The sequence below is a fragment of the Mustela lutreola genome, chromosome 8 (genome assembly GCF_030435805.1).
Source record: "Mustela lutreola isolate mMusLut2 chromosome 8, mMusLut2.pri, whole genome shotgun sequence".
NCBI classification, from domain to species: Eukaryota; Metazoa; Chordata; class Mammalia; order Carnivora; family Mustelidae; genus Mustela; species Mustela lutreola.
Window position 1 is genome coordinate 15,088,870 of NC_081297.1, and position 21,681 is coordinate 15,110,550.

Consider the following 21,681-nt stretch of genomic DNA (forward strand, 5'->3'; position numbering starts at 1 on the left):
TGTTCTTTCATAAACTTCTGTTTTATAGATGTTGACATTTTTGGGATCTAGAATCTTTTATTTATTTATTTATTTATTTAATTTATTTGACAGACAGAGATCACAAGCAGGCAGAGAAGCAGGCAGAGAGGAGGAAGCAGGCTCCCTGAGGAGCAGAGAGCCCGATGCGGGGCTCGATCCCAGGACCCTGGGATCATGACCTGAGCCGAAGGCAGAGGCTTTAACCCACTGAGCCACCCAGGTGCCCCGGGATCTAGAATCTTTTATAAAATACTTCCAAAACATGTGCGACTTATGTGGAGTGAGAATCGTCCCTTTCAAAAAGAAACTTTTTAGAGAGACTTCTGAGGAGCAGTTCCGTGTTTAGGGGTTTCAGGGAAGGCTTGTCATAAGGACTGAGTTTAGCCGAGTCATGAGTTTAAAAAGTTCATGGACAAGGGAGGTTGGGAGACCCAAGGAGGTAGGTAGTAGGAACAGCATGTGTACCAGTGTATGTTTGAGAGAGCTGCAAGTTTGCTTTTGACAGTGTCAGATGTAAGGGAGAGTAGTGGAGGAGATGAGATCTCAAGTCAAAAAATAGACAGACATACACAAAGAAAAAAAAAAAAAAAAAAGAAAAAAAAAAAACACCCCAAACCAGGCAGAGTGCTGTCATTAAACTGTGGATAACCAGTTCAGTGTTTGCACATTTGAAAACAGAAAAACCATGTTTTAAATTTAAAACCCGAAAGATGAAATTGTGCTTTTGCTGTGTCCTGATCGGTATTCTGTTCCTTTGTCTGTACACATTTAGCATAATCAGCTGATACCAATGAATAAGTGGGTAAATGCCAGAGAATTGGTTTATAGGTCTAAATAGATCATTTTTATGTGAACTAAGTGTGAAGACTTAAGACTGCTTGCACTAGTGGATTTATTATTAGTGTTTATTAGTATCTTGTGGAATGTAAAACCACTATCTCCAATTCATTTGTACATTTCTTCCACTCATCCATATTCCTTACTTCTGCCCACCCAAAACACACACACACACACACACAAATACAAACACACGAAGAAACACACACACACACACGGAGAAAGGAAGAAAGGCAGCATGGTACCATCTATATGAAAATCCTTCTGTCTGGGTTTTTGTTTTGTTTTATTTTGGCTTTGAGTGAAGAGGTGAGATGGTTTAAGGTGAGAAGAAGAGTAAATAATATATTTACATCACTGAGACGAATTGCAGTAAAACATTCCTTTTGCAGTCAGAAGTCCTAGAAAATTTGCTTCCACAAAGATGTTTTGGCTTCATGAATACTATAAATCACATATGATCTTGTTTCTTTATCTTTATGGTTTCATAGAGCTCAGAGCCAAACTTATGGCTCCAATTTATTAACTAGGACAGTGTGGTCTCTGTGGTCTGTGTATTAATGTCCTGCCTTTATCTTTATCGTATTGGATGTTCTGACTTTTATCTCGTATATTTTGCTGTTTTGCACGCTTTTTTTCTACTGATACAGTAATAGCTAATGGCCTTACCCCAGACCAATGAAATTATAGTCTTTTTAAGGGGAAATGAGGATTAAATCAAGTCCAGGCCTCTGAATTTTTTAAAAGCTCACCAGAAGGTGTGATATCCTCTGAGGGTTGAGAATCATTTGTTCTAGAGCAGGATGTTTTTATCAAAGGGCTGGATAGTAATTATTTTAGGCTTTGCCGGCTGTATAATCTGTCATAACTACTCAACTTTGCATTTGGAGTAAGAAAGCTAGAGATGATACGTAGATTAATAGGTATGACTGTGTGCTAATAAAACTTTATGTGCAAAATCAGGAGCAGCTGTTTAGCCCAAGGATCATAGTTTGTAGAGCCCTGTTCTACAGGCTGAACTTTAGTGACCGGCTCAAAACTACGTTTGAGTTAACATATTGAGGTTAATGGATTTCTTCCCTTTTTAAAAAAATAGACCTTTTTTTAAAAAAAAATATTTGTTTGACAGACAGAGATCACAAGTAGGCAGAGAGGCAGGCAGAGGGAGAGGGGGAAGCAGGCTCCCTGCTGAGCAGAGGGCCAGATGCGGGGCTTGATCACCAGGACCCTGGGATCATGACCTTAGCTGAAGGCAGAGGCTTTCACCCACTGAGCCACCCAGGCACCCCTCGTTTTGTTTTTAATATATATTTTTAAAAAGATTTTATTCATTTGTTTGAGAGTGAGAAAAAACACTCTCTTCAGAGGGAGATGGAGAAGGAAGCTCCCGGCTGGGTAGGGGGCATGATGTGGTCTTGATCCCAGGACTGTGGGATCATGACCTGAGCCAAAGGCAGATGCTTAATTGACCGAACCACCCAGGTATTCCTTTTTAAAATAGACTTTTTAAGAGTAGTTTTAATTTCACAGCAAAATTGAGTGGAAATTCTCTGTGCTTCACCTCTTCGTACCTCCCTTCTAATCCCAGGCAATCAGTGATCTTTTTACTGTCTTCATTGGTCTGCTTTTTCAGAATATCATATGGAAGTTGGAATCATACATTATGTACCCTTTTCATACTGGCTTTTTTACATAGTAGTATGTATTTAAGGTTTCTCCATGTCCTTTCCTATCTTGATAACTCACTTGTTTTCAGTTCTGAATAATATCACATTGTTTGGATGTACCACAATTTATTTATCTATTCAGCCCACTGAAGGACATCTTGGTTGTTTCCAAGTTTTGGCAATTATGAGTAAAAGTTGATGTAAACATTTTTGTGCAAGATTTTATGTGTACATAGTTTGGAAGTCCAGGATGGCTATCCCGTTTTGGATTCCCATCATAGATGAATGAAAGTTCTAGTTGCTCCGTATCCTTATCAGTATTTGGTGTTGTCATTGTTCTGGATTTTGGCCATTCTAGCAGGTACATAGTGATATCTTGTTTTATTTGTTTTTTATTATTTTAAAAAAGATTTTATTTATTTGACAGAGAGAGTGTATGCAAACATACAAGCAGGGGGAGCTACAGGCAGAGAGAGGGAGAAGCAGGCTCCCAATTGAGTAGGGAGCCTGATGAGGGGTTCAGTCCCAGGACTCTGGGATCATGACCTGAGCCCAAGGCAGATGGTTAACTGATTGAGCCACCCAGGCGCCCCTGTGATAACTTGTTTTAAATTGCATTTCCTGATGACATATGATGTGGAGCATATTTTCATCAGCTTATTTTCTGTGTATCTTCTTTGATGAGGTATCTGTAAGGTCTTTGGCCGATTTTTAATTGGATTGTTGAGTTTTAACAGTTCTTTGTATTTTTTTGGATAATAATTTTCATCAGGAATGCTTTGCAAATATTTTCTCCCATTCTGTGTCTTGTCTTTTCATTCTCTCGACAGTGTCTTTGCAGGGTGGAAATTTTTAATTTTAATGAAGTCCAACTTACTCATTCTTTGATGGATTATGTCCTATCTAAAAAGTCATTGCCAAACCCAAGGTCACCTAGATTTTCTTCATGTTACCTTCTAGGAAGGAGTTTTATATTTTTGGGTTTTACATTTTAGTAGGTCTGTAATAAATTTTAAGTTAATTGTTGTGAAGGATGTAAGGGCTTCGTTTAGATTCATTTTTTTGCACATGGATGTCCATGTGTTCCAGAACCGTTAGTTGAAAAGAATTTTCTTGCTCCATTGTATTGTCTTTGCTCCCTTGTCAAAGATCAATTGCCGGTATTTATATGGGCCAGTTTCTGGAGACTGTATTCTGTTCTTTTATCTGTATTTCTATTCTTTTGCCGGTATTACACAGTCTTGATTACTGTAGCTTTACGGTAAGTCTTGAAGTCTTCCATAGTGTCAGTTCTCCAACTTCGTTCTCAAAATGGTGTATTGGCTATTCTAGGTCTTTTGCCTCTCCATATAAATTTTCCTTATTTATTAAATTTTTTTCCAGGTACACTGAGATGTAATTGACATGCAACATGGTATGAATTTAAAGTGTACAATGTGATGATTTGGTACACATATACATTACAGAATGATTACCATAAGAGGGTTAGTTAACACCTCCATCATCTTACATAATTACCACTTTGTTTTGTGGTTAGAGCCTTTAAAATCCACTCTCAGCAACTTTTCAGCTATATGACACAGTATTATTATTATTATTATTATTATTTTTAAAGATTTTATTTATTTACTTGAGAGAGAGACAGTGAGACAGAGCATGAATGAGGAGAAGGTCAGAGAGAGAAGCAGACTCCCCATGGAGCTGGGAGTCCGATACGGGACTCCAGGATCATGACCTGAGCCGAAGGCAGTCGTCCAACCAACTGAGCCACCCAGGCGTCCCGACACAGTATTATTAATACTGTTACATGCTGTACATTAGATTCCCCGCAACTTACTCATCTCATTACTGGAGGTTTGTAAGCTTTACCCACATCTCCCCATTCCTCACACCCCCACCCTTGGCAACCACTGTAAACTGTTTCTATGACTTAAGCTTTTTAAAAATTTCACATGTGGGGCACCTGGGTGGCTCAGTGGGTTAAAGCTTCTGCCTTTGGCTCAGGTCATGATCCCAGGGTCCTGGGATTGAGCCCTGCATTGGGCTCTCTGCTCAGCATGGTTCCTGCTCCCTCCTCTCTCTGACTGCCTCTCTGCCTACCTGTGATCTCTTTCGGTCAAATAAATAAATAAAATCTTAAAAAAAAAATTCACATGTAAGTTGGTACCATATGGTTTTTTATGGTATATCTATGCCCGCAAGGTCCATCCTGTGTTGTTGCAAATGGCAGGATTTCCCGTTTCTCATGGCCAAATATAGTTTTCTGTGTGTGTTTGTATGTACCATATCTTAATCCATTCATCTGTAGATGAACCCTTTAGTTTCCGTATCTTGGATATTGTGAATAATGTTACAGTGAATGTAGGAGTGTAGCTATCTCTCCAAAATCCTGATTTCATTTCATTTGGATATATATCTAGAGATGGGATTTCTGGATCACATAGTAATTTATTTTTATTTTTGGGGGGAACCTTCATAGTGTTTTCCATAGTGACTGCACCAGTTTACACACACCAGTTGGTCACATGCCAAAAGGTTTCCTTTTCTTCTACGTCCTCACCAGTGCTTGTTATGTCTTATCGATAGTCTTTTTTTGTTTCTTTAAAGTAGACCCCATGCCCAGTGTGGAGCCCAGCGTGGGGCTTGAACTCACAACCCTGAGATCAAGAACTGAGTTGAGATCAAGAGTTGGACATTCAACCCACTGAACCACCCAGGTGTCCCATGGCTTGTCTTTTTGATGACAGCCATTCTAATAGGTGTGATGTGATAGCCTCATTATGGTTTTGATATGTATTTTTTAAGGTTATTTTCTGCCTTTTTTTTCTTCTTTTTAAAAAAATTTTTAATCTGTTTGAAATAATCTCTACACCCAATATGGGGCTTGAACTCATAACCCTGAGATCAGGAGTCTCATTCACTCCTGACTGAGCCAGCTAGCTAGTCACCCTTGATTTGCCTCGTTCTGGTGATTAGTGGTATTGAGCATCTTTTCATGTACTTGTTGGCCATTTGTATGTCTTCTTTGGAAAAGTCTTCGGGTTCTCTGCCTTACTTATTTGTGTGCTTGCTTGCTTGCTGTTGAATTGTAGGAATTCCATAACACACACACACACACACACACACACACGGAATTCCTACAATGTATATATATACATATATATGTATATATATATACAAATTTTGGGTTTGCAAATACTGTCTCCTATTCTGTAGGTTGCCTTACCATTCTGTTGATTGTGTGTGGTTTTCTTTTTTTGTTTTTGTTATGTTTTTTGCTTTGCTGTAGCTTTTTAGTTTGATGCAGTTCCACCTAACTTATTTTTGCTTTAGTTGCTGGTGATTTTGTGTCTTTTTTTTTTTTTTAAGATTTTATTTATTTATTTGACGGAGATCACAAGTAGGCAGAGAGGCAGGCAGAGAGAGAGGAAGGGAAGCAGGCTCCCTGCTGAGCAGAGAGCCCCATGCAGGGCTCCATCCCAGGACTCTGGAATCATGACCTGAGCCAAAGGCAGAGGCTTAATCCACTGAGCCACCCAGGCACCCACAGATTGTTTCTTTTTATGCTATCCCAAAGTCACATAAGCTTTTTTCACTTCGTTTTCATTCTTTTTCTTTGTTCTCCAGTGACTGGGTAATTTTAAAGACCCTGTCTTCTACATTACAGATTCTTCTTCTGATTGATCCATGCTGCTGTTGATGATCTCTGTTGCATTTTCTGTTTCCTTATATTCTTTTGCTTTAGAATTTCTTATTTATTTCTTTGTTATGATTTTGTCTCTTTGTTAAATTTCTTATTATATTGTTTTTGCTGATTTAAAAAAAATAGCAGTTTTCTTGTAGCTCATTAAGCTACCTGAAAGAGCTGGTTTTTTTTTTAAATTTTTTTATTTTTTAAGATTTTATTTATTTATTTCACAGAGAGAGACAGAGGGAACACAAGCGGGGGAGTGGGAGAGAGAGAAGCAGGCTTTCTGCTGAGCAGGGAGCTCCAGGTGGGGCTCGATCCCAGGACTCTGGGATCATGACATGAGTCAAAGGCCAAGGTTTAAGGACTGAGCCACCGAGGCATCCCTCAAAAGAGCTATTTTGCATTCTGTCCTTGGCATTGTTTACTAGGAAATTATTGTGAGCCTTTGATGATGTCCTTTTTGCTTGAATCTCCATGTTCCTTGAATTCTTGTGTTGCTGTCTTAACATTTCAAGTAGCAGTCCCCTCCTCCAGTTTTTACTGATTGACTGGAGGAGAGAACTTTCTTCTGTTAGCTCTGCTAGGGATTCTGAGGCCTTTGCAGATCTTCCCCAGCTATGCCTGCTTCAGATTTCTTGCTTCTCTTTGTGGCAGAATTCTTAAGCTTCCGTGGTCTTTTTTGATTCTACAGAGTGCGAAGTCAGGTGCTGAATGCCTACTTTTGGATTTCACATACGTGGTGTTTACATGCTCAAGTTAATGATGTTGCCCAGGCTTGCAGATTTGGGCTGGCTTTCTGTGTGTGCTTTTTGCTTTTTTTTTTTTTTTTCCACAAAAGCTCACTTTTACCATTGTCAGGTTCACAGGGAGCCAGTGATGAAGTAGGGGTTTATGGGGGTCAGCCACATGGGGCACTAGTTGTTCCTGTAGGCCAGTTTGGGGAGGATCCATAGGCAAGGTCTTTCCAGCAACTCATGGTTGGGCCCTCTATTCTGAGTCTGGCTGCTAGTCTCTCAGTTGCTCACCACCCCCAGTCATGTAGCTCATGACTTAGTATTTTGGGTGGGGCAAGAAAGAAATGGGCTTCTTCAGTAGTGTGTCACACATCCAGGGAAATCAGGCACTCCCTCACACACTCTAAGTTTTCCTCAGAGGAGAAACTGTTGGCAGAGAAGGGCTCTCTTGGCACTGAGCCATTTTGGAGCTTTCTTGGATGAGGGGTAATGTGGATAAAGTCAAAATATTCCTTTTATCCTTTACAAAGCATCTTATTTCAATTTTTTTTCCCCCTAGTGGTGTGCAGGAACTTTTCCACTGGACTCCTGGACTTCCCAGAGGTTTTCTTATCTGTGGGTGATTGTCTGAATTCATGTTGTCCAGGGGCTCTTGGACTCCAGCTGTGAGGAGCTGGAGCTGCTTCATGGGGCGCTTCAGCATCCACATCCAGGACCAGTGTGTGTGTGTTTTTTACCTTATGCATGGGTGGGTGAGAGTCCTCCTGGATCCCTTGAAAGACGGTACTAGTCTGAACCAAAGGTAACTGGGGCTGGAGCCGAGTCATTTCCTCTGTATGGAGCTGTTTCTGAGTCTGTAGTCAAGACTGCAGTCGAGTCAGCTGCCTGGGTGCTGGCCTGTCTTCTTAGAACAGGACTACACTAGATTTCATCATCTCTTTGGCTCTCTCTCTTTTTTTCTTTTTGGCTTCTCTGGATCTTATAACTCTTACAAAGACACTTTTGTCTGTAGATGGTTGCCAGATTGTTGTGGCTGAAGGTGGTTATGATGGAGGATATCTTTTTTGGCTATCTTGCTGATACCACCTTTCCATGTAAACTTTAGTTAGAATCTGTCAGTATTCACAAAATAACTTTCTAAGATTTTGATTGCGATTGCATTGAATAGATCAAGTTGGGAATAAGTGACATCTTGACAATATTGAGTCTTCCTCTTCATGACCATGAAATACCTCCATTTATTTAGTTCTTTGATTTCTTACATAAGAGTTTTATGATTTTCCTTATATAGATAATGTACATATTGTGTTAGGCAGCTTGCTTTCTTTAATTAAAAAAAAAAAGATTTTATATATTTATTTGACAGAGAAACAGAGCATGAGTTGGTGGGGGGCGGATAGGCAGAACGAGAGGGAGAGAGACAAGCTGACTCCCTCCTGAGCTTGGAGCCCAAACAGGACTCAATCCCAGGACCCTGAGATTATGACCTGAGCTGAAGTCAGGTATTCTTTTTTTATTTTTTTAAAGATTTCATTTATTTATTTGACAGACAGAGATCACAAGTAGGCAGAGAGGCAGGCAGAGAGGGGGGGGGGAAGCAGGCTCCCTGCTGAGCCCAATGTGGTGCTTGATCCCAGGGTCTTGAGATCAGGATCTGAGCTGAAGGCAGAGGCTTAATCTAACACTGAGCCACCCAGGTGCCCTGAAGTCAGGTACTCTTACGGAATGGGCCACCCAGGCACCCTGGTAGCTTTCTTTTAATGTTATTGTATCCCCTTCGTTGGCATTTAGATTTCTTTTTTCTTTTTGAAATTTTTAAAAGATTATTTATTTCAGAGCGAGAGAAAGAACATGAATGGGGATGGGGCAGAGGGAGAGGGAGAAGCAGGCTCCCCATTGAGCAGGGAGCCCGATGTGGGCTGTGTTCCAGGACCTTGGGATCATGACCTGAGCCAAAAGCAGATGCTTAACTGACTCAACTACCCAGGTGCCCCTGACATTTAGATTTCTAACTGGTTAAATTATTTGGTTTGGATTCAGTATCTGGCAATTTATTAATGAAGTATTTCTTCCTCTTTTGTGTCTACTTTATAACTGATCTGTGTGAACAGAACATCTCTGTTATATCTCAGATTTTTTAGATCAGCTACACAAATGATTCTACATCTCTTTTTGGCATGGCTGTACTTAAAAAATTCAGTTGATTTCAGTAAAGTTTTATTAATTGAGTCTTAAACTTTTACAGTTCTCATACTTTTATATAACAGATTAAGAAATCAGGGTAAATATAATTTTTCAGATAGTGTCATACTGGTCCTGATCTTTGGTTTGGAAAATGTGGTTAATGAATCACTAGGATGGCACTGGCCAAGGCAGATTCTGTGAGACCATTGTAAGCTGGTGTAAGTGAGGAAATAGAGTCAGTGCTAGGACAAGGTACTTTTGTTGGTATTTATAGAACCTCTTTTTTTTTTTTTTTAAACGCAGAAGTACTTTGTTGTTCTCCAGTCAGTTAATTAAGGGTGGTACTGATTGTGACAGTATTAACTGCCACCTTACCTAATAGTTTACAAAAGGATACATTATGGTCCTTAAGCAATTTCCTGATGGAGTCACATTTATTTGAGGATGAATTGAAGATGTGAATTTGTTACTTTAGTGAGGAATAACTTGGAAAAGTGTTAAATGTCTAATTTTTGTTTTTCTCCTTTATACAACCTCTAATTCAGAGCTTTAATTGTTTTGAAGATCAAAACATTCTCAACTTCCCTGAGGAAATCAGCTTTCTCTTTCTCTTCCCTTCCAGTAAATTAGAATTCTTTTGGTATACAAATTAGTTAATGAAGACTTGGGGTGGTTAAGCTTAGAGGAATTACTCTAGTAGTTTCACTCTGACACATTAGAATTGTATTTTGTTCTATCTTAGAATTATAGACTGGGAGTCAGTGTGGTATAGTTGAAGACCGTGGCCTTTGGAAATATAGGGATTCTGTTTTCCTAGTGGTACTTTGGGCAAATTACTTAACCTCAACAAATTTCATTTTCCTCATTGTAAGTTATTCTAAATGGGATATTTAACATAAAGATAGATGCCTTTCTTGTGTGTGGTACAGAGTACATACTAAAACAGAATTCTTGTCTCCATTCTTGTCTTCTCTGTGTTTTCTCAGTCCACTTTGTAAAACTGCAACTGAAGTGTTCTTTCTAAATTCAAAACCTAGTTCATGCTTTTTCTTCCTGAAAATTCTTCTGTGGCTCCTTTGTAGCCTCAGGATGAAGTCCAGATTCCTCAAGGGTCTGTAGGATTTCTCTGGCCTTGTGGTTTATTTCCCCCTTGTGCTTGCTGACTACTGAAGTTTGCTCACCTCCAGTCTGATGTTTTTGTTCATTGCATTCTGCTTTGAATCCTATCTTTTGCTCGTTGCCCTTCTTCTTTCTGATCCCCAAGCTGCTTCTGTTGTTCAGAATGTTAGGGGAAATAAAATTTTGGTTCTTTAAGTGCATGTGACAATAGTAAGAGCTGTGTAAAGACCCCTGGATGAAGCTGCAGACCTGGGTGCTAGTCCTTACTCCTCTGTTAACTAGTTAAAGGGTACTTGTACAAATTAATATCTCTAAGCTTTATATAGTGCCCTGATCTGTGAAACCAGGATGTCTGCTTAGTTTACTGTGTGAAAGTGCTTTGGAAACTAGATATATAGCCGTTAAACGTACTACTATCAAGAATATATTTTGGGTGTTAGTAAGAAGTCTGTATTTCCTAATGTTTGAGGTTTTGGATTATGTTCCCTTGCCTCAAATTATATGTTGAAGCTCTAATCTCTCCTTGTGACTGTGTTGGAGATAGCACCTTTAAGGAGGTGATTGAAGTTAAATGAGGTTTAGGGTGTGGCTGTGATAGAACTGGAGTCCTTGTAATAGAGGAAAAACACCAGAGATAAATCTCTCTCCACCATGTGAGAACATTTTGAAAAGGTAGACCTCTGTAAGCCAGGAAGCGAGCCCTCACCAGAAGCAGAATGCTAATCTAGGATTTTTCATCCTCTAAAACTGTTAGAAAATAAATTTGTGGTGTTGAAGCCATTCAACATTTTGTTATGGCTGTCTGAGGAGACTAATCCAGATTAAAATATAATTGCTTTATGTGAAGGTCACACTAGACTGATTTCTCAGATAATACTTAAAGATTTCATTTATTTATTAGACAGAGAGAGTGCACAAGTGCACACACAAGCAGGGGGAGCAGCAGAGGGAGAGGGAGAAACAGAAACAGATTCTTCACTGAGCAGGGAGCCCACTGTGGGTCTCCATCTCAGGACACTGGGATCATGACCTGTGCTGAAGACAGATGTTTAACCGACTGAGTCACTCAGGTCGTCCACAGATAACATTAAAAAAAAAAAAAAAAGATTTATTTATTTGAGAAAGAAAGAGAAGGGGAGGGCCGGAGGGAGAGGCAGTGAGAATCTCAAGCAAACTCTGTGCTGAGATCATGACCTGAGGTGAAACCAAGAGTCAGATGCTCAACCTCTACTACACCACTGAGGAGCCCCTCAGAAAAGATTTGAATGAGTAACACAACCAGCTGTAAATTAGTGGACCTGTTTAGAAAATGGCCTTGATAATTTGGGAGTTACCCTAATAGATTTTTTTTTTTAGATTATTTATTTATTTATTTGACAGAGAGAGATATGACAAGCAGGCAGAGAGGCAGGCAGAGAGAGGGGAGGAAGCAGGCTCCCTGCTGAGCAGAGAGCCCGATGCGGGGCTCGATCCCAGGACTCTGGGATCATGACCTGAGCCAAAGGCAGCGGCTTAACCCACTGAGCCACCCAGGCGCCCCCCTAATAGATTTTTTGTATGTATGATGAGAATTAGTGTAAGTTGTTTCAAGTTTAACCAAAACCCTTTTTTTGGAATGTACTCTGCCCCCTCCTATATAAAAATTATTAAAGATGCATTTGGCTGTAGTTAATAAAAAAGAACTGAGGGGGCACCTGGGTGGCTCAGTGGGTTAAAGCCTCTGCCTTCGGCTCAGGTCGTGATCCCAGGGTCTTGGGATCGAGCCCTGAGCCCTGCATCAGGCTCTCTGCTCGGCGGGGAGCCTGCTTCCTCCTCTCTCTGTGCTTGCCTCTCTGCCTACCGGTGATCTGTCTGTCAAATAAATAAATAAAATCTTTAAAAAAAAAAAAAAAAGAACTGAGGCTTAAACAATATGAACATATATTATTTTATATGAAAAGAAATTCCAAAGTTGGGTTATTCCAGGGTTGACTAATTCTTTAGCTTAGTATTATCAAAGATTCAAGTTCTTGCTCTTTTTCCCTTTTCTGTTTGAGGGGATGGTAGTGAGGTGGTATGACTAGCCTTACTTTTAGTTTCCTGAAGTCTGCAAGATTGTTACAGTAAAAATGTTACATGGTGATTGTAGAACATTTGGAAATTCCACAGAATAATGAAGATGAAAACAGAAATTGTTATATATAATCCTGATGTAATCATAAATAATGCTGGTGTATCTCCTCTCCATATCTGGTTAGTTTGCATAGGTATTTAATTATACCAAACAAAATTAGGTCACACTATATGTGAAGATATGTGTTTTTCTTTTTTCCATTAAGAGTATATAAACAGAATTTTCTTAGTAAAAATAATCTCATTATTGAAATGATGATCATTGAAAAAATCAAATATAGAAAAAAATAAAGAATATTAAAAATCACCTATATCTCATTATCCAGGGATATCTGTCTACTTTGTGTGAGTGTGTGTGTGTGTATAACTGTGATATAATATGCTAATATTATACTAATTTTAGTACTATACTATTACTAAAACAACTGAATATAGGCAGGGCTGCTGATGGCAGTGGTTTGAGTCAGCACACCAGGCAAGGAATAACAACCAGATGAGATGATTGCTGAAGGCAAATGGAATATGTGGTAGATAGTGGAAGAACATTATAAATACTAGCTATGACCTCATGAACAGTTACAGAATGAAAACTCTAGTATTTATGAGTATTTGTTCTGTACCTTAAACTTTGTGTATGTATTAAGCAATTCTTTTTCTCCTCTCTCCCCACCTCTCTTATATTTAGCTTTAGGTGTGTTAATAGTGGGTTAACTTAATATTTCAGGATTTAAGGATATCAAAGGGGAAGTACAACTCAGCCAGCTAGAAAAGAAATGAACATTACTTAAGAGAGTAGACTTTGTATTCTCTTCTGGGGAGATAGAATCATTTTGGTTGTTAGAGGATGAGTGTATCATGTTAGACTAAAGCATGTTTTTGCTATTAACTTTCTTCAGAGGTTAAATATGATGAAAGAGGTTTGTACATATACCATATTGACAGAGGGTACTGTGGTGATTCGTATTCTTTCAGTTTACTTAAGTAGAAACTATGTATCTTATAGTTTATAGTAGGGTTCCTTTCCTGTATGGTCATGGGTTAAAATTGGCTAAGAGAATTTGTGTGAGCAACATTTATTAGCCTCTAAAGGTTTTTGTGGTTAGATGTAGTAAGAGGCACAGAGGTGTTGGTGGGTTCCAGCTTGACTTCGGTCTCCTTCGCTCTGCATGTAGCTCTTTTTCCTGGTTGTTGACATTTGGTCAGCAGTGGCATCAGGCCCCTCAGCTGATAGAGACCTGCAGAAGCCTGGCTTCCCAGATCTCCCCGGGAGCATTTCCTTGCAACCCCATTCTCCAGCTGGGTGTGTTTGGTTTCTCAAATTGATTGATGACTTTCTGATCGTTCTGCTTCCCTTATGGACTATCTCAGCTTTCCCACCTGTTTCTATAATTGCGTAAGGTGAAATTCTATAATTAATTCTTTTAGTCTTAGTGGCTTGCTTCCCAGTTTGAACCCTGACTTAACACACTTTACTTGTTGGTAAATATTGGTCACTTTTATTGACTACATAGCATTCAGTATAGGAATTTTTTTTTTTTTTAAGATTTTATTTGTTTATTCGACAGAGAGAGATCACAAGCAGGCAGAGAGGCAGGCAGAGAGAGAGAGGAGGAAGCAGGCTCCCCGCTGAGCAGAGAGCCCCATGTGGGGCTCGATCCCAGGAGCCTGGGATCATGACTTGAGCCCAAGGCAGAGGCTTTAACCCTCTGAGCCGCCCAGGCGCCCCAAGGAATTTTTTTTTAATCACCTGTCATTAGTCATTTAGATTAGTTCTCTTTTTTTCCCCCTGTGATTATAAACAGAGATGGTTGGACATCCATAAACATAAGTGTTCTGTTTTTGCTTTTGTTTTTTTGGTTTTGTTTTGTTTTGTTTTTGTACTTGAACTTTTATTTTTTGGGGGCAAATTCCTAGAACTGAAGAATATATGCATTTTAAAGAATTGTTATACATGTTGTCCTGTTGGACCCTCCAGCAGTATGTGAAAGTGCTTGGCCAACGTACACTCTTTTTTTTTTTTTTTTAAGATTTTATTTATTTATTTGACAGAGATGACAAGTAGGCAAAGAGGCAGTCAGAGAGAGGAGGAAGCAGGCTCTCTGCTGAGCAGAGAGCCCGATGTGGGGCTCGATCCTAGGACCCTGGGATCATGACCTGAGCCGAAGGCAGAGGCTTTAACAAACACTGAGCCACCTAGGCGCCCCCCAACGTACACTCTTGATCACAGTGGCTCTTTCAGCTGAATTCTTTTTTAAGTTTCTATTTTAATTCGTTAATTAATATACACCTATAATATTAGTTTTAGGCATATAATATAGTGATTCAACACTTCCATACAACAGCCAGTGCTCATCACAAGTGCACTTCTTGGGGCACTTCAGTGGCTTAGTCAGTTGAGCATTCTCCCCATGGTTTTGGCTCAGGTGATGATCTTAGGGTGGTGGGATTGAGGCCTGCGTCGCGTTCCATGCTTATTGCCGAGCTGGCCTGAAATTCTCTCCTTTTCCCTTTCCCGCCTTCTCTGCCCCACTCTCCCCTCCTACACGTGGTCTTTCTCTAAAATAAATGAAATCTTCAAAGAAAAAAAAAAGTGCCTGTTACCTTTTTAAACCCTCTCCCCACTCACCACCCCTCTCAGTGTAATTCTTTTAAGAAAGAAGATCATATGATTAGTTAACATGGATTTAATGGAAGGAAGCTAGTGTCTTGAACCTAAGCATGGAATATATTCTGTTAATAGTACTTAAGTGTGTAACTAATTTTGTGTTTAAATGTAGTTCCTCTTGGGGTATCTGAGTGGCTCAGTTGGTTAAGCTGCTACTTCAGTTTGAATCATGATCCCAAGGTCCTAAAATCGAACCCTTCTCCATGGAGCCTCCTCCTCTCTCTCCCCTGCTGTGCTCTCTTGTGCTCATTCTCTTTCTCTCTCTCAAATAAATAAAATCTTTAAAAAAAGTAGTTGCTCTTTTGAAAACTGGGTTCTTACAGTTCTTCCATTAAGCCTGTTTTTAAAAATGTCTTTTTTTTTTTTTTTTAAGATTTTATTTATTTGACAGAGCATAAGCAAGGGTAGTGAGACTTTTGCTGGAAGCTAGATTTTGCTGGAAGCTCATTGGCCTGTTCACAGTTGCTTAAGTGGGAGATGGTAGGAGGAGCTGTTCTAAAGCTTACAATAACTAGGTTTCAACTTGAATTGTTATGCAAACAGTTTGTTCTTTTTGCTGGATATTTGCCATAACCTGGTAGGATTTCTTTTTATTTTTCACTTTTTTTGAAATGGGAATTGTGTTGGAGAAAATTCTATCCTTTCAGTGCTAGCTGGGTATTGAGTATATGCATACCCTAATCCTCATGACTCCATGCTTAATAGGCTTCTTTGTCAGTATGAACCAGCATTTGGCCTGTGTGCTCTTTTCCTCCCTTCATCCTCTCATTCCTCTACACAAAATGATTATGGATTCCTCCTGGAAAGTTCTCGGGTCTCAAATCAACCAAACCTTAGGTTGGCCTTCAGCAAAGTAGATGTTTTGTGTACTTTATGGTATATAAAACTCTTCCTGTTATAGGTGTTAACACTTGAGATTTTAAATTCTTCCTATTAGCATTAACATTTTTTTTTTTTTTTTAAGGGCCCTTAGAAGGCTCCTTGCTCAGCGGGGAGTCTACTTCTCCTTCTCCCTCTGCCCCTTTACCCTGCTGTTGCTCTCTCTCTAACAAATGAATGAATAAAATCTTTAAGAGGAAAAAAAAAAATACAGGGCCCCTAGACTAAGAAGGGTTTCTTATATACTATATATATAATCAATTCTAAGAAACTTCCTCCTCACCCCTTCATTTTAACATTTCTGAAATTGGGATGCATTTTACAATTAAAAAGCTGTCAGCCAGAGGAGTAGTCCTCGTACTTGTGCGAACTTGGTTGTTTTTGCTGGGGGTTTATCTTGGTTATTACAACCTGTTAACAGATCATTTATGGACCATTTGAGGAGAGAATAGAGTCCTGGGTTTTGCCTTAAGACAGTTTTGGGAGGTGACACCTTCTGGTAAGATTAAGTTAGCACTAGCATCAAAATGTACAGAATTGGTGTCAGGAGCTTGGAAGAAAATTCTGGAAATAATGATAGAGCCTTACCTTAAAAGATACAATGTCAACTGCAGTGGAAAGTTCACAGCACCACTTAATAGTATTCCTGCCACTTGATTTAATCAGAATCTAGTCATAAGGAAATAATCAGACAAATCCAAGTTATAGGAATTCCTGTAAGACAGCTGGTTTGTTTTTTTTAAAAATTATTATTATTTATATAATTATAAAAAAGTTTTATTTATTTGAGAAAGAGAGTTCATGAGCACAAGCAGGGAGAGGGACAGAGGGACAGAAAGAATCTCAAGCAGACTCCCAGGGTAGAGCCCAGTAACCTGAGACAAAACCAAGAGTTGGATGCCAAACCAAATGCCCCAGTTGGTTTGGAATTTTTTTTTTTTTTAAGATTTTATTTATTTATTTGACAGAGAGAGAGATCACAAGTAGGCAGAGAGGCAGGCAGAGAGAGAGAGAGAGAGAGAGGAGGAAGCAGGCTCCCCGCTGAGCAAAGAGCCTGATGCAGGGCTCGATCCCAGGACCCTGAGATCATGGCCGGAGCCGAATGCAGAAGCTTTAGCCCACTGAGCCACCCAGGTGCACTGGTTTGGATTTTTAAGATAATATCTGTGTTTTGAACATGAAAAATAGGGTTGAAGGGTAAAGGTTATTTTAGTTTTAAGGAAACTAGGTAGACATGACAATAGTTTTGAAAAATCTTTGGGTAGATTTTGAATCATACAAATGATACAGAGTTTTTTTGGGGAGATGCCTGGGTGGCTTAGTTGGTTAAACATGCGACTCTTGATTTGACTCAGGTCATGATCTTGAGGTCTTGGGATTAAGCCCTGTGTTGTGCTCTGTGCTCAGTGGGAATTGGCTGCTGCTGCTTCTCCTCACTTGCTTGTATACCCTTTCCTGCTCTCAAATAAATAAAACCTTAAAAAAACAAACAAAACAAAAAACCCTCTCCTTCTCCCCTCTGCCTCTCTCCCCCCTTAAAAAAGGGTTTTTTCTTTTTGTTTGTTTGTTTCTGGAATTTGGATAACTTTGAATATGAATTTTCTAGCTGATTTTATTACTTTATGATTAACACTGACATAAAGTGACCATCTAGATAAGTATGAAAAAATATTTCCTGTAATTATAAGGTAATTTAATTCTTTGTAAGAAAGCATTCTGACACAGTTGGCAGGTTTTTTCTTAGTGTTACATAAAAGTGGTACATCTAACTGTAGCTAGTTTGTTAGAGTCACTGAAATAGAGTATTTTTTTTTTTTTTTTTGTAGATTTAGGTTGTTTTTTAATGGATTGTCATGAAATTGCTTCCATAAAGTAATTGGAAAAGCCTTATATAAACTTATAAAATACTCTGTTGGAAAAATACTGACTTTGAAAAAGTTTCTGGGAGGTTTGGATTAGAGGTCATTTTAAAGTTATTAAAAGAAAAAAAAGTTACTAAAAGATAGGATGTGACATTTCTAGAAAGGGGGGAAAAAGATAAAGACACAAAAGCAAGATGGGGCGCCTGGGTGGCTCAGTGGGTTGAGCCGCTGCCTTCGGCTCAGGTCATGATCTCGGGGTCCTGGGATCGAGTCCCGCATCGGGTTCTCTGCTCAGCAGGGAGCCTGCTTCCCTCTCTCTCTCTCTCTGCCTGCCTCTCCATCTACTTGTGATTTCTCTCTGTCAAATAAATAAATAAAATCTTTAAAAAAAAAAAAAAAAGACACAAAAGCAAGATAGCAGAAAACTTTTTTTTTTTTTAAGATTTTATTTATTTATTTGACAGACAGAGACCACAAGTAGGCAGAGAGGCAGGCAGAGAGAGAGAGGAGGAAGCAGGCTCCCCGCTGAGCAGAGAGCCAGATGTGGGGCTCGATCCCAGGACCCTGGGACCACGACCCAAGCCTAAGGCAGAGGCCCAACCACTGAGCCACCCAGGCGCCCCAGCAGAAAACTTTTTTTGAAAGCACATGAGAACCCCCTATTTGTTACCTAAGTAGGGTCATTAAGCCACTTGCAGTTAGGGTGGAGAGAAGTTACTGTTTTTCAAAGAAATCAAACTTTCTTTAAGCCCTCTTGGCAGACTTTAAGGAAGGGTAAGAAAGAGAATATTGTAATTCAAATCCTATTGTTTTTTTGAAGTGTTATACTAGCGTATGTTCTGGGTCCGGGCTCCATTTTCCATACAGGACATCTTTTAATAAAGTAGGACCCTAACTTAGAATACCACTTTTTTTAAAAAAAATATTTTATTTATTTATTTGACAGACAGAGATAACAAGTAGGCAGAGAGGCAGGCAGAGAGAGGGGAAGGGGAAGGGAAGCAGGCTCCCTGCCGATCAGAGAGCCTGATGCGGGGCTCGATCCCAGGACCCTGGGGTCATGACCTGAGCCAGAGGCAGAAGCTTTAACCCACTGAGCCACCCAGGTGCCCCTAGAATGGCACTTTTAATGTTAGCCTATAGGTTGATATTTGGAGCTTAATTATATAGCTAAAATGTTATTATAAAGAGTTGGAAGAAAATGATTAATTTTATTGAACTTGTAAAATGTATAAATAAGCACATTTAATGAGTCAGCAGTGCCTACTGTTTGAGGAAAACAGATTTAAGGTAGAGCTAGATGAAAATGACAGTATTGAAATTTGTTATTTCCTATGACTAAAATTGTCTATTAAAAAGGTATATAATTTTTAAGATACTTTTTTTAAAATTAAAGATCTTTTATTATTTTTAAGTAATCACTACACCTAATGTGGGACTCGAACTTAACACCCTGAGGACAAGAGTTGTATGCTTCACTGACTGAGCCAGCCAGGTGCCCCTTTTTAATTTATTTTTTTAAATTTTAAATGGGCTCCATGCCCAACACAGGGCTCAAACTTATGACTCTGAGATCAAGAGTCACTCTCTCTACTGACTGAGCCAGACAGGCGGTCCAAGATGCTTTCTAAGAAAAACATTCTGAGTTTATTTAAAAAAAATAAGTGAAAATTAATTTTTAATGTATTCCAGATATAAAATTTTGCAGGCAGGGGCGTGTGGCTGGCTTAGTCAGTGGAGCATGCGAGTCTTTTTTTTTTTTTTAAGATTTTATTTATTTGACAGAGATCACAAGTAGGCGGAGAAGCAGGCAGAGAGAGAAAGAGGAGGAAGCAGGCTCCCTGAGGCGGGGGAGGCGGGGCTCGATACCAGGACCCTGGGATCATGATCTGAGCCAAAGGCAGAGGCTTTAACCCACTGAGCCATCCAGGTGCCTCAAGCATGTGAGTCTTGATCTCAGGGTGCTGAGTTGAAGCCCCATGTTGGGTGTGGAGCCGGTATTAAAATTAAAACAATTTTTGCAGCCTTATAAAACCAAGTAAAATGTAAATTTTTTAAATGTGGGGGCAGGCAAAGGGGGCCAAGGGAAAAGAGAGAATCTTAAGCAAGCTCCATGCCCCAGTGTGGAACCTGATGCAGCGCTTGATCTCACAACCCTGAGATCATGAGCTGAGCTGAAACCAAGAGTTGGATGCTGAACTGAGTGAGCCATCCAGGGGCCCCTATAATGTGAATTTATAAAACTAAATATGATATTTACTGAAGTTGAAAGACAAGTATATGGGATTATCATATTATTCTTTCTACTTGTGTATACTTTACTATTCAGGGGGAAAGGTAGGCAATATTTATTCATAAGTAACTGTACATGTTTTCCTCTGAATGCCTTCAACTACTAAATAATGCCATCTCTTGTTTGGTCATTTAGAAGAAATTAGATTAGATTTTTTTTTTTTTTTAACAGGGCTTAATACGTTGATGCCTTCATTAAAATCAGGTTCTTAATATTAGAGGATTTAAAATGAGGCGATAGGCAACAAACAGGTTACTGCCATAACCATGAAGCTATTGAAAACTGTTTTTTGAAAAAGATGCTAAGGAAGATTAGCACATAGAGAAATGCTCATGGTATATTTAATGAAAAAAAGCAGGACATTAACTGTAGGATATAATGTCAGTTTTTACATTCTTCATACAAACACATACTGGAGAGACTTGGAAGAAATTACACTAACATGTTAACATGTTCTATTTGAATGATAGGACCATGATATTTTTTTTCATTTAAATTTTTCTCTTTCTGTATTCTTTTATTAAAAAGCAGGCAAAATTTTAAAAAAGTATATAATACTTGTTTTCATTTAAAATGCATTAGTTGTGGTATCTGGTAGCTCAGCTGGTTAAGCGTCTTCCTTTGGCTCAGGTTGTGATCCCAGAGTCCTGGGATTGAGCCCTGAGTCAGGCTCCCTGTTCAGCAGGGAGTCTGCTTCTCCCTCCGTCCCTGCCTACCCCTGCTCATTCTCATTCTCCCTCTCTCTCATGGTGCGCACACTATCTTTCTCTCAAATAAATAAATCTTTAAAAAAAAAATGAGTGCATTAGTTTTTTTTTTTTTTTTTAAAGATTTTACTTATTTATTTGACAGACAGAGATCACAAGTAGGCAGAGAAGCAGGCAGAGAGAGAGAGAGGAGGAAGCAGGCTCCCCACGGAGCGGACAGCCCAATGACCCGAGCCGAAGGCAGAGGCTTTAACCCACTGAGCCACTCAGGCGCCCCAAGAGTGCATTAGTTTTTAAGCATAGTTCTGACCAGGATGTTCTCTGTCTCTTTAAGATTCAAGTATTTACATGAGATAGAGGAAAAAGATTATTCCTCTGGTAAGAGATGAAGAAGGTTGAGAGAATGAGGGAAAGGAAATATTGTTAAAGGTAAATGTATAGATATGAGAGAGATTGCTTATAGCTAGTAATTTACACTTAAGGGAGTGGAAAAATAAAGATCACTCTGCCTTTGTAGACACCTTGAAGGGCAAGAAAAGGACTTACAAGTATAGATATTTTATAGAAATGTTCTTGGGGTGCCAAGTGGCTCAGTCGGGTAAGCATCTGTCTTCAGCTCAGGTCGTGATTCCAGAGTCCTAGGATCAAGCCCTGCGGCAGCCTTCCTGCTCAGCAGGGAGTCTGCTTCTCTGTATCCCTCTGCGTCTCACCCGGGCACCCCCCCCCCCCCCCCAGCCCCAAGCTCATTCTCTGTCTCTCACTCAGCCGCGCTCTCAAATAAATAAATCAAAAATCCTCAAAAAAAAAAGAAAGAAAGAAAGAAAGAAAATGTTCTTTACTCCAGCTAGCAGATCCTGACTCAGTAAAGCTTGCTTTCCACAGGTAGAGGAGGAAAGAGGACGACAGCTAG

General features: G+C 39.5%; 1 protein-coding gene across 9 annotated transcripts in view; it reads left to right on the forward strand.

The window, feature by feature from the left end:
* Positions 1-21,681, forward strand: part of ABI1 (abl interactor 1) — a 118,357-nt gene that overhangs the window by 20,115 nt on the left and 76,561 nt on the right. The gene's annotated exons all lie outside the window — the stretch shown is intronic.